Below are 14,135 nucleotides of genomic sequence, written 5' to 3' on the forward strand. Positions count from 1 at the left end.
TTAACTGATTGAGCCACCCAGGTACCACTGAAAGATAAATATTTTTAGAACATTCATCAAAGTTCTTAACAATTTTTCTCTCTATATTAGAATAACTACAGAAAGTGTTTGTGAAGAAATTCACAGCATAGAAAACTTAGTCCTTATTTCTAGAAGCTCAACTCCTCAAATTTAGAAGCTTACATCTGTAGACAACTGATATCAATCATCCGTTAATGATGATCATTCTGTCTACAAACTTACAAAGCTTATGCCAGATTTTCACCTTAGAAAACATAGTGTCCAAGAGAATATTAAAAACCTTTTAATTGTATCCTTATTTATTGGGAGTCAGATATGAACAGACAAGGAAATTGAGTATTATTTTTCTCCCAAGTTCTTGACCTCTTTTTGGGAGTCTGGCCTTTAGAAATTGTACCTCCATAGACTTGATGACTGGGCCATGGCCCAAGAGATCATAACTGCATCGTAATAGATAGTCAGACAAGGCTTTCTTTCTCCTGATTTGAGATCCCCAAACTTTAGTTGGCTATTCAACCAATGGTTAATGTTAGGATGAAGTAGTATGAACCATATTTGGTCAGATGGGTGGAAAAGTAGAGAAAGGCAATCTCTGCTAAGATAAAAACAAAGTAGACATGCAAAGAAAAGAAAAGATGAAAGTGTATAGTGTAAATGAAGCAGGGCGAGAAAAAGAGAGAGAGAGTGGGGGGTGAGGAAGAGGGAGAGATAGAATCCCAAACATGTTCCATGCTTAGCATGGAAAACTTGATGCAGGGTTGCATCTCATGACCCTGAGATCATGACCAGAGCTTAAATCAAGAGGCTGATGCTTAATTGACTGAGCAACCCAAACCCAAGTGCTCCTCTCAATTTTATTTTGACTTAAGTTAGTTCTGTCAGATTTCTGTTAATAGAAACCCAATAATCCTGACTTTAATAATATTCTCATGTTAATGTTTCTATAGTATGTGTGAGAATCAATTTTAGTGTTAAAACAATCCTAAGATACCATTATTTCATATATTTGGAACCCTAGAGAGGCTAAAATATTATATGGATGGTTGAGGATCCTGACTGAGCCTTGGGCTCCAGATTTCACAAATACCAGCATTTTATAAAAAATTAAAACAAAGATTTGGGAATAAACAAACACTTTGCTTTTCTTCTAACACCAGCTCATTTTCCAACAATACTCTTTTAAAAAACTACTACTTGAAATTAAATAAAATTAATTTTGAAAGAAACTTAACCTAATGAAAATAGAGATTTCCATCCCCTGCACCCAGATATGCCAGACATTTTGACATATTTACTTCATATATCATTTTAAAAGATATAAGATAGGCAACATCTAGTCAAAACAGTTTTCGAAGAGCAAGTAGTCTAGTATGTGTGTACTTTTATAAACTCAGACTGTCTACTAAATTTAGATATGACTATATAGGCTAATTGTTTTCTGAGTTTCCTTAATAGAAATGTTTAAAGTACATTACCAACATGGGATTCATTTTACTTTTTTTTAACTGAATGTAATTTCATATTCATCCCAAATTTTTAAAAAAATGATGCTACTGAATGCACTTAGATGTACTTTACTAGCAACAGATTGAAGTATATCTTTACATATTTATATTTGTATATATTTTAGTTTTAGAAAATGTTCTTTAGTTTTTGCTTCCTTACCTTTTCTAATCTTTAGCCTTTGCATGAAGCTAGGTATCATTCAAAACCAGTAGCAATCAGTATTCTTTTCATTCTTGTTAAAACACAGCATCAGTCTATAATACATGGGGATTAAGTATATCAAGGGGGAATATTTAAAATACAGTGGCAATGAATTTATATAGTATTTACCTGACTATCACTATTCTTTCTAGGGATTTACATTGTAATTCAAGATTAGTTGAGCATTAGTTAATAAACTCTTAATGTATTGGCCAAATCTTCTTATGTAAGACTCTGAGAGATTCTCTTCAATTAAAAAAAAATAATAGTACTAATCAACTATGATGCCCCTGGAGATATGCTGCAAGGAATCCATAGTATTAATTCCTCAAATCATAAATTAGTTATAATTTTTTAATTTTCTTCCTTATTCACCCTAGTGTATATATTTATCAGGATATAAAAATTAGAAACTTTTATTTACCATTTGATTGATTTCTTCCTATTTGCCTTATTTTACTTGTTTGCTTTATTAGCCACTTTTAATTTTGATATAATTGGGAATAATTTCAAACTTATAGTTGCAATATAAGCACAAAAACTCCTATATATTACAGTATAATTATAAAAAGCACAAATCTTAACATTGACACAATACTGCTATCGAATCCACAGTCCATATTTAAATTTCTTCCATTGTTCTAACAATGTTCTTAATAGCTACTTTTCCCCTCCATCAAGAATCCACTCCAAGGGGAGGAGGGGCAAGATGATGGAGAAGTAGGAGACCCTGTTTCAACCAGTTCTCTAAAGTGAGCTAATGATCTACCAGAACACTCTGAAAACTCATGAAATCAGCCTGAGATGTAGGATTATACACTTCTGGATCTCTATGGGAGAAGAAGACACCAGTGGAGAGGTAAAGCAGTGTGGAAATGATTGGAGTGATATCATAAAATAAACAGAAGGAGGAGGGAGCCACCAGAACTGATCCATTGGAAAGTAATACCCCAATATGAGAGTGCCCTGTGATTGGGGACCAACTTTAACTTGGAGTCTCATTAAAAGCATTCAAAAAGAACAAAAGATCTTAAGGGGCAACTAGTGGAATTGGGAAGTCACAGGCATAGGCCTAAGCCCACGGACCCAGGACAGCCATCGCTGGTGACCACCTGACCACCTGTGCTAGAGAGAGTGGGGTGGAGCCTCCAGTTCCTGGTCCCTGAGCCCCAGGTTTGCACGGCTTGAATCCCCACTCCGCTGGGCACACTCCTGCCCTGGAATGAGGGAGTCTGGGGATGGTGCCAGCCTGCACTTCCTAGAACTTTTGTGCTCTACCTGCACTGCGTGATGGGGGGTCTGACCCACTACTCTCCAGTGCCTGAGAATGCTCCCTGCAGGCACTAGATGGCAGTCTTTAGGACCGGCAAAGGGTCAGGACTCTCCTAGCCCAGGCCTGAAGGAACTCAGTGTGATCTCTGTCAGGATCCCTTGGGGCAACCTGCCCAAACTTGAACTCTGGATCCCAGATAGCAGTCCTGGCAAAGGAAGCCACCAGAAGCAGGCTCTCTGGACCAATATCGCTCATGATTTTAGTGGCATGGGGGTGCAGAGACCAGCGGGTGCTTTGGGTGACCCCTGAGACAGTGGCTGGGGATGTGTACTGCCTATGGGAGGTTGCACAGTTCAGTGGAGTTTGCAATGTGGGAGTCTATGTGTTCTGGATCACCCAGAGGGGAGCAGATTGAGGTGTCTCTCTGAGACGGAGGTCTGGGTACAGTTTGCTTTCCACTAAACCTCCAAAAAGCTGCAAAAAGCCGTCAAAGAACAAAAGCCTCCAGAGAACAAAAACCTAAAAAACTGGTTTCTACAGAGCCCAGCCTCTTGATAGGGGCAAGAGGACTCAGTCCAAGCAAGACTGATTGAAAAACAATGTAGCAGGCCCCTCCCCCAAAAAGCCAGCAGAAAGAACTGAGAGGACAACCACCACAGGGTCCCCATAAAACTGTGAAGCCCCAATATCAGGGGAAAACAAGATATTAAGCTCCCAGTATTGCCCTAAAACCTGTATATTTCATAGATATAACTTTTATTTTTGATTCGTTCTCACTATTCTCATTTTAAAAATTTTTTGACCTACTTACCATTAGAACTAGAGCTTTAATACAACATATTCCATAATAACCTTTTAACTTGAACTTTTTCCATACATATTCATGTGTTTTTCTTGTTCTTTCCTTTTTTAAAATATACATATAGATATAAGCTTCAAAGTAATCCTTTTTCCCTAACCAATTATACACACACACACACACACACACACACACACACACACACACAGTTTTAATCTCTCTTTATCTCTAGAAAGTTGAGTCCTTTAACAAAGATATCAAGATACACCCTAGAACAATTAAAATAACCTTCCTTGCCCACATCAAGGATTTATAACCACCCTCCCATCTTTTTCTTCTGTCAGTGTTTTGGTGTATTTGTTTTTGTTTTGGTATTATATAAATCTTATCCTTGGGGTTCGTTTTGGCTGGGTTCTTTTTTTTTTTATTGTCACTGACTTTTGTTGGTCTTTTTGTTTGTCTGTTTTCGTTTGTTGACCTTACAAATCTTACCTTTGGGGCCCATTCCAACTGGATTTTCTCTCTCTCTCTCTCTCTTTTTTCCTTTCTTTTTGGTGGTGACTTCCAGTTTCTATGAAGCAGCCAGGGTGAGCCTTGCCTGGATTGTGGTTGATATATTCAGCTATACATCCCATCAACCACCTCTCACCAAAATGACTAGGAGGAGAAACACCAAAAAGAGAAAAAATTCAGAGACTCTGTTCTCTCCATCAGAACTATTGGATATGGACATAAATAGTATGTCAGAAAGGGAATTCAGGGGAACAATTATCTACACAATGCTAGGTTGGAGAAAACCATTAGTGACAACATAGGATCTCTAAGGACAAAAGAAAAAGCTGCCCAGAAAGAATTTAAAGATGCTATCAAGGAGACCCAATCCAACCTAAATTCTCTAACAGCTAGGATAGCCAAGGCAGAATATAGAATTAATGATCTAGAAGATAAACTGATAGAGAAAAAGCATCAGGGGGAAGCCTGGAATAGACAGCTTAGAAGCCATGAAAACAAAATTAGGGAAATAAATGACACCATGAAATGTCCCAACATCAGAATTATTGGGATCTCTGAGGGGGTAGAGAAAGAGAGAAGACTAGAAGATATAGTTGAACAAATTCTGGATGAAAATTTTCCCAATCTGGGGAATGGAACAAGTGTTTGTTTCCTAGAGGCAGAAAGAATATTCCTACCCCCAGATCAAGGAATCTAAAAAGACTTCAAGGCACTTGATTGTGAGACTGATGAATCATAATTTTAGACAAGAACTTTTTGAGGGCAGCTAGGGGAAGAGATTCCTTAAATACAGAGGAAGGTCCATCAGAATAACATCAGACCTGTCCACAGAAACCTGGCAAGCCAGGAAGGGCTGGCAAGACATATTCAGAGCACTAAATGAAAAGAACATACAGCCAAGAATACTTTATCCAGCCAGGTTGACATTCAGAATGGATGCAGAGATAAAGAGCTTCCAAGACGAGTAAGTTTTTTTTTTTTTTTAAGATTTTATTTATTTATTTGTCAGAGAGAGAGAGAGGGAGAGAGAGCGAGTGAGCACAGGCAGACAGAGTGGCAGGCAGAGACAAAGGGAGATGCAGGCTCCCCGCCGAGCAAGGAGCCCAATGTGGGACTTAATCCCAGGATGCCAGGATCATGACCCGAGCTGAAGACAGCCACTTAACCAACTGAGCCACCCAGGTGTCCCCCAAGACCGGTAAGGTTTAAAAAAGTATGTGAACACCAAGCCTGCACTACAAGAAATATTGGGGGGGGGGTTCTATAAAAGAAGAAAAAACCCAAGAGTGACATAGAACAGAAATATACAGAGACAATATATAGAAACTGGGATTTTAGGGCAACATGATGTCAATAAAAATGTGTCTTTCAATAATCACTCTCAACATGAGTGGCCTAAACACTCCCATAAAATGGCATAGGGTTTCAGATTGGATAAAATGACAGGACCTGTTCATATGCTGTCTACAAGAGACCCATTTGGAACCTAAAGATAGAATCAGACTGAAAGGGAAGGGATAGAGAAGCATCTTTCATGCTAATGGGCCTCAAATCAAAGCTAGGGTAGTGATTCTCATATCAGATAAATTAGATTTTAAACTAAATACTATAGTCAGATATACAGAAGGACACTACCTCACTCTTAAAGGGTCTATCCACCAAGAAGATCTAAAAATTGTAAATATTTGTGTCCCCAATATGGGAACAGCCAACTACATAAGACAACTATTAATCAAGATAAGGAGTCATATTGATATGAATACATTAATAGTAGGGGATCTTAACATGCCACTCTCAGTAATAGACAGATCATCTAAGTAGAAAACCAATAAAAAAAAAGAGCATTGAATGACACATTGGACCAGATGGACCTCGCAGATATATACAGAACATTCCACCCTAAAACAACAGAATACTCTTTCTTCTTGAGCACACATGGAACTTTCTAAAATAGACCACATACTGGGTCACAGATCAGGGCTCAACTGATACCAAAAGATTGAGATTATTCCCTGCATATTCTCAGACCACAACGCTTTGAAACTGGAACTCAACCACAAGAAAAAGTTTGGAAGGAATTCAGACACTTGGAAGCTAAAGACCGCCCTGCTTAAGAATGTTTAGATCAACCAGGAAATCAAAGAAGAACTTAAATAATTCATGGAAACCTATGCAAATGAAGACACATTGATCCAAAACCTATGGAAAATGGCAAAGGCAGTCCTAAGGGGGAAATACATAGCCATCCAAGCCTCCCTCAAAAAAAATAGAAAAATCCAGAATACATCAGCTCTCTTTACACATTAAAGAACTGGAAAATCAATAAAAAATTAAGCCAACCTCAGGCCCAAGAAGGAAATAATCAAGAGTAATGCAGAGATCAATGATAGAAACCAGGGATACAGTAGAAAACATTAATGAAATAGAAGCTGGTTTTTTTTTTTTTGGGAAAGAATAAGACTGATAAACCACTGGCCAAACTAATCCAAAAGAAAAGAGAGAGGATCCAAATTAATAAAATTATGAATGAAAAAGGAGAGATCACGACTAACACCAAGGAAATAGGAACAATCATTAGAAATTATTATCAACAGTTATATGCCAATAGTTAAGCAATCTAGAAGAAATGGATGCATTCCTGGAAACCTATAAACTTCCAAAACTGAGTCAGGAAGAAACCGACAACCTGAATAGACCAATGTCTAGTAAAGAGATTGAAGCAGTGATCAAAAACCTCCCAAAAAACAAGTGTCCAGGATCTGATGAATTCCCTGGGGGAATTGTACCAAACATTCAAAGAAGAAATAATACCTATTCTCCTGAAGCTGTTTCAAAAAATAGAAACAGAAGGAAAACTTCCAGACTCTTTATATGATCTCCAAACCAGGCAAAGACCCCACCAAAAAGGAGAATTTCAGACCAATATCCCTGATGAATATGGATTCAAAGATTCTCAACAAGATCCTAGCTAATAGGATCCAACAGTACATTAAAAAGATTATCCATCATGACCAAGTGGGATTTATCCATGGGATGCAAGGGTGGTTCAACATTCACAAATCAATCAGTGTGATAGAACAAATCAATAAGAGAAGAAAAAAGAACCACATGGTCCTCTCAATTGATGCAGAAAAAGCATTTGACAGAATACAACATCCATTCCTCACTAAAACGATTCAAAATATAGGGATAGAGGGAACATTCCTCAACTTCATAAAATCTATCCATGAAAAACCCACAACGAATATCATCCTCAGTGGGGAAAAACTGACAGCCTTTCCTTTGAGATCAGGAACACAATAAAGATGTCCACACTTGCCACTGTTATTCAACATAGAACTAGAAGTCCTAGCAACAAAAAGAAATAAAATGTATTCAAATTGGCAAAGAAGAAGTGAAGCTCTCTCTCTTTGCTGATGACATGATACTTTATATAGAAAGCCCAAAAGACTCCACTCCCAAACTAGTAGAACTCATACATGAATTCAGTAAAGTGTCAGGATACAAAACCAATGTACATAAATCAGTTGCTTTCTTATACACTAACAATGAAAATGTAGTAGGGAAATTAGAAAATTGATTCCATTTACTATAGCACCAAGAACCATGAGATACCTGGGAATAAACCTAAATAAGTAGGTAAATGATCTGTACTCGAGAAACTACAGAATACTCATGAAAGAAATTGAAGAAGACACAAAAAGATGAGAAAACATTCCATCCTCATGGATAGGAAGAATCATCATTGTTAAAATGTCTATACTGCCCTGAGCAATCTATACTTTGAATGCCATTCTGATCAAAATTCCACCGGCATTTTTCAAAAAGCTGGAAAGAACAATCCTAAAATTTGTATGGAACCAGAAGAGACCCTGAATTTCCAAGGAAATGTTGAAAAAGAAAAACAAAACTGGGGGCATCACGTTGCCAGATTTCAAGCTTTACTACAAAGCTGTGATCACCAAGACAGGCACAAAAACACACACATAAACCAGTGGAACAGAGTAGAGAGCCCAGATATGGACCCACAGCTCTACGGTCAGTTGATCTTTGACAAAGAATGAAAAAATTTACAGTGGGAAAAAAGACAGTCTCTTCAATAAATGGTGCTGGGGAAATTGGACAGCTATGTATAGAATACAACTCGAAAAATTCTCTTAAACTATACACAAAGATAAACTCGAAATGGATAAAAGACCTAACTTTGAGGCAGGAATCTGTCAAAATCCTAAAGGAGAACATAGGCAGTAAACTCTTTGACATTGGCCACAGCAACTTCTTTCAAGACATGTCTCTGAAGACAAAGGAAACAAAAGCAAAAATGAACTTTTGGGACTTCATCAAGATCAAAGTTTCTGCATAGCAAAGGAAACAGTCAACAAAACAAAGAGGCATCTCACGGAATGGGAGAAGATATTCGCAAATGACAGTACAGACAAAGGGCTGATATCCAAGATCTATAAAGAACTCCTCAAACTCAATACCCCAAAAGCAGATAATTATGTCAAAAAATGGGCAGAAGACATGAACAGACACTTCTCCAAAGAAGACATACAAATGGCTAACAGACACATGAAAGCATCTTCATCATCATTAGCTATCAGGGAGAGTCAAATAAAAAACCACATTGAGATACCACCTTTCACCAGTTAGAATGGCTAAAACCAACAAGACAATAAACAAGTTTTGGAGAGGATGTGGAGAAGGGGGAACCTTCTTACACTGTTGGTGGGAGTGCCAGTTGGTTCAGCCACTTTGAAAAACATTGTGGAGATTCCTTAAGAAATTAAAAATAGAGCTACCCTCTGACCCTGCAATTGCACTACTGGGTATTTGCCCCAAAGATACAGATGTAACGAAAAGAAGGGCGATCTGTACCCCAATGTTCATAGCAGCAATGGCCACGGTTGCCAAACTGTGGAAAGAACCAAGATGCCCTTCAACGGATGAATGGATGAAGAAGCTATGGTCCATATATACAATTTAATATTAGGCAGCCATCAGAAAGGATGAATACGCAACTTCTTCTTCTTTTTTTTTTTTAAGATTTTATTTATTTAATTGACACAGAGAGAGAGAGATATCACAAGAAGGCAGAGAGGCAGGCAGAGAGAGAGGGGGAAGCATGTTCCCCGCCAAGCAGAGAGCCCTATGCAGGGCTTGATCTCAGGGTCCTAAGATCATGATCTGAGCCAAAGGCAGAGGCTTAACCTACTGAGGCACCCAGGTGCCCCAAATACCCAACTTTTTTATCAACTGGGACAGGACTGGAGGAGATTGTGCTGAGTGAAATAAGTCAAGCAGAGAGAGTCAATTATCATATGGTTTCACTTACTTGTGGAGCATAAGGAATAACATGGAGGGCGTTGGGAGATGGAGAGAAATGAGTTGGAGGAATCGGAGGGGGAGACAAACCATGAGAGGCTGTGGACTCTGAGAAACAAACTTTGGAGGGGAGGGGATTGGGGGGTTGGGTGAGCCTGGTGGTGGGTATTAAGGAGGGCACATATTGCATGGAGCACTGGGTGTGGTGCATAAACAATGGATTTTGGAACACAGAAAAAAAATCCACTCTAAGATAACTCCTTATATTTAGTTGTCATATTTCTTTAGTTTTATTTAAGGTGGAGTTCTTCCTCGGAATTTCTTTGTGTTTTACAATCTTGATGTTTTGAAGAGAATTGGCTAATGACTTTGTAAAATGTTGCTCAATTTGGGTTTATTAAAGCTTTCAGATTATTAGAAATTCCTGTATTTAATTATATTGCAATGTACTTTCAAAAGCTGAATTATTTTTTCTTGAGAGCTAAGCTGATCTAGCTTAGTCATTCATGAAGGACATTTACTGTACAGGTTCAGAATTTAGGCTTTGGAGTCAGACAGATTTAGATTTGCTTTCTACCTTTTCTGACAATTAGTTTTACTCATTTTCTCCAAGCTTCAATTTCCTAATCTGTAAAATAGGGAAAATGATGAATTCTCAAAGGGGTTTCTGGAAGGATTAATTGAGATAACATATGCAAAGCATTTGGTAAAATGCCTGGCACATAAACAAAGCTCCATAAAGGATTAGCCACATTATTATGTTTGCCAATGGAAAGTAACATGAAAAAACTGACAAGCTAGTTTAGTGGCATTAAATAAATGATAGCACTGATATTTAGGAGAGGAGGAAAGCGAGTGAAATTTGCCTTTTTCATCTGAAGGCCTTTGAAGTGTTTATGTTTCCAAGTTCCAGTGTTAGTTCTTTTTTTGAATGTCTCAGTTTTCAGTGTATAGGACTTTATATTTAATTTTTCAAAAGCAAAATATTTCAGTTTATGTGTTTAATATATTTTCTTTTGAAGTAAAAATCATAGCTAAGGGAATTTCTCTCTGATAAAAGATTTACTAGTAATTTACTCATTTGAAACTATGTATTTGCTTATATGCCATACATTACTTATATGCTTATTTACTTACATAATAGTATTTTCTCAAGGTGATCTAGAAAGCTTATTTAGCCATCAATGTAGCTGAATAGCTAATAAGAGTAACAGATTTGATTTGGGCTCTGGGAATAGTGGTTTGTTCAAAGCAGGAGATAGGATAAAGAGAAGAAAATACACATTTTTAGCTTATTGCTTGATGCAGGATTGATGTCATGAATTATCTTGACCTAAGCTGTGACTGTATTTGGCAAGCTTCCATGAGCCCTTCTGGCCATAAATTCTACTTCCTGGTGATCCTCTGTCCCAGTGGTCTTAAGCTTGTAACATGTGACAAATTTGTTACAGCTTTTTTTGCCCTGCCTATTCACATACAACTCTCCTTTCCTCTTGGGTAAAGAACTCAGATATTTTTCAGAAAATTACTCCATCTGTAAGGAATTTGGGATTTTTTACATTTATTTAAATTTTCCATATTTACATTTAAAAATTATACATGATAATTAAATTCTAATTGGCTATTTTCCAGACTTTGTGTTCAATAGATAGTTTATAGACAAGTTGGGGCCACCTTGTATCCTGAAGTTGTGTTCCATGGAGTCTATAGTCTAATCTGATACTGTTCTTAATGTCTTAACTTTCTCTAGTTTTGAAGATCTAAGCATTATTAGGGTATCCTGTCTAGGCCAGATGCATTAATCAACTCATCACAGGATGGGCTGCCTGCCTGGTGAAAGTATTGGAGAGCTTTCTGGGAGTTTTATACTCGCAAATAGCTCTCACACTGAGATCTATCAGGCTAGAATTTGCCAGTGGCAACTTTGTCCTGGGTAATTTCAACAGAACAGAATTATTATTATTTTTTTAAGCAAGTAGGCTCAAATTAAACATATCTATGTTTGTTATGACCTCCATCAACAGGAATTAAGAAAAAAATACAAAAACCAAACTAAATTAAAAAGATAAATACTCAAATGCACTCACATAGCGTGATTTGCCAGCTTTTTTTTCCTGTATAAGCTTCTGGTCATTTAATTTTTTTCTTAAGTTGCATTTTTTCTTTTTATACAGCATTATTAATTTCTCATGGCTATTTGCAACATTTAGAAAGTCACTATTAGAAAACTAATTTAAATGATTTATAAGTTTGATGTCATCTCCTTCTAGAATTTACAAATCATTTTTGGATAGGACAGTATTATAATTTTCTAATACCAGTATACACTATTTCTTACATTTTAGTAGGTGTCTTTTCTTAGAAATTGAGATTTCACATTCAGATACATTGATATGTAAGTGGCCCGGACATTTGAAAGAAATTGGAGGTTACCACAGAAGTGCCCTTCTGTCAGTGGTGCATTCATATATCAGAGACATTCTTTTGCATTTATTTAAAAGTTAGAAATATGTATTGCTTTTTAAATAATTTTCCCACATAATAATTCCTTAAAAAGTTGTAATTGCTTTAAGTTTTACTACTGATTGTAGTCATTTGTGTGATTGTATCTATGATTGATGCATTTTAATGTTGCAATTGTCTGGCAATTTTCTATGATTATATCCATGACTGGTATTCTTTATGGTGCAATTGTGTAGTAATAGTCTGATTATATTGCTATTAAGATTCTTACGTAACTTTCTCTCAGGACACATTTGAAGAATATAGTTTTTATTTCTGAGAGTATAAGCTCTTGGTAAAGCAAATCAGTTCACTTGGCTTGGAGAATTTTCTTCATTGAGTCAACAGCTGAATGATATTCAGAAGAAAACCACCATGTTCTCTTTTTATATTATACTACTGAGATTTTTTTCCAAGTAACATCTTTTTAAAAATTTAAATTAAATTAACCAACTTATAGTACATCATTAGTTTCAGAGGTAGTGTTCAATGATTTATTAGTTTTGTGTTAGACCTGTGCTCATCACATCCCATGCCCTCAATTTAAAAATTAATATTATTAAAATTCTTAATGTTTTTTTTTAAATTATTTATTTATTTGATAGAGAGTGAGAGAGCACAAGCAGGGGGAGAGCAGAGGGAGAGGAAGAAACAGAGGTGCCATGCTGAGCAGGGAGCCTGATATGGGACACAATTCCAGGATCCTGGGATCATGACCTGAGCCTAAGGCAGACACTTAACCAACGGAGCCAACTAGGCTCCCCTAACTACTTCTACAACAATTAGAACAACAACAACAACAACAACTACTACTACTACTACTACTACTACTTCTTCTTAAAGATTATGTCTTTGCTTTAGAGAGAAAGAGAGACAAATCGGGAAGAGCATAAGCAGGAGGGGTAGAGGGAGACGAAGAGAGGATTTCAAGCAGACTCAGTGCTGAGCACAGAGCCTGATGAGGGGCTCAATCTAAGGACCCTGAGATCATGACCTGAGCCAAAACCAAGAGTCAGACACTTAGCCAACTGTGCCACCCAGTCACCCTTAAAATTCATAACTTCTTAATGTGAAATCAGAAAAAGATCTAATAACAAAGACTGATCACCAGAATATTTGGAAAAAATCTAGCAAAAAGCAGTTATCAGGAAGGCCAAAGGAAGAAAGAGGAGTTAATCAGATGGCAGAGACAGGTCCCGTGAATTCAGTACTTAGAAGTTCTGCTGCGGGGCGCCTGGGTGGCTTAGTGGGTGAAAGCCTCTGCCTTCGGCTCAGGTCATGATCCCAGGGTCCTGAGATTAAGCCCCGCATCGGGCTCTCTCTGCTTAACAGGGAGCCTGCTTCCTCCCCTCCCTCTGCCTGCTTCTTTGCCTGCTTGTGATCTCTGTCAAATAAATAAAATCTTAAAAATAAAAAAAAAGAAGTGTCTACTGCATCAGGCACAAGGGACAATAACCTTGACTTCACTGAGAGCAGATTCAGTGGAGTCGTGGGGATATAACCCAGATGGAAAGGTAACTAATAATCAAGAGGAGATAAGGAAAGTCATACAATATAGGGAGAATATTTTTTTCCAGGGGAACAATTGTGAAGGAAAGTTTAAAGATAGGGTAATATACCTACAAAAAAATTGGATTTTGTTTGTTTTAACACAGTAGAGATAATTTGAAGGTAAGAAAACCAAAGAAAGGGATAAGGTACTAAAGAAAAAGGTCTCTGAAGGGGTTCAGAGTTTTATTGAAGTTCAAGGTAAACTTTGAACAGATACCTTGGCACTTTTTTCAGTGAGAGCTAAAAGGAGGTAGGGAGGTATATGAAGATAAATTCATTTCTTGGTAAAGGTCAGATATTGGATTTCTCTTGGTAAAGGTCAGACATTAGATTCTATATTTGGTGTAATTTAAGAAGATATATTTGTGGGGCGCCTGGGTGGCTCAGTGGGTTTAGCCTCTGCCCTTCGGCTCAGGTCATGATCTCAGGGTCCTGGGATCGAGT

At 37.3% G+C, this 14,135-nt stretch overlaps 1 long non-coding RNA gene across 1 annotated transcript in view; it reads left to right on the forward strand.

Moving 5' to 3' along the window:
• Positions 1-14,135, forward strand: part of LOC132013175 (uncharacterized) — a 1,013,735-nt gene that overhangs the window by 318,811 nt on the left and 680,789 nt on the right. The window lies entirely within an intron of this gene.

The sequence above is a fragment of the Mustela nigripes genome, chromosome 3, assembly GCF_022355385.1.
Source record: "Mustela nigripes isolate SB6536 chromosome 3, MUSNIG.SB6536, whole genome shotgun sequence".
In the NCBI taxonomy this organism is placed as follows: Eukaryota; Metazoa; Chordata; class Mammalia; order Carnivora; family Mustelidae; genus Mustela; species Mustela nigripes.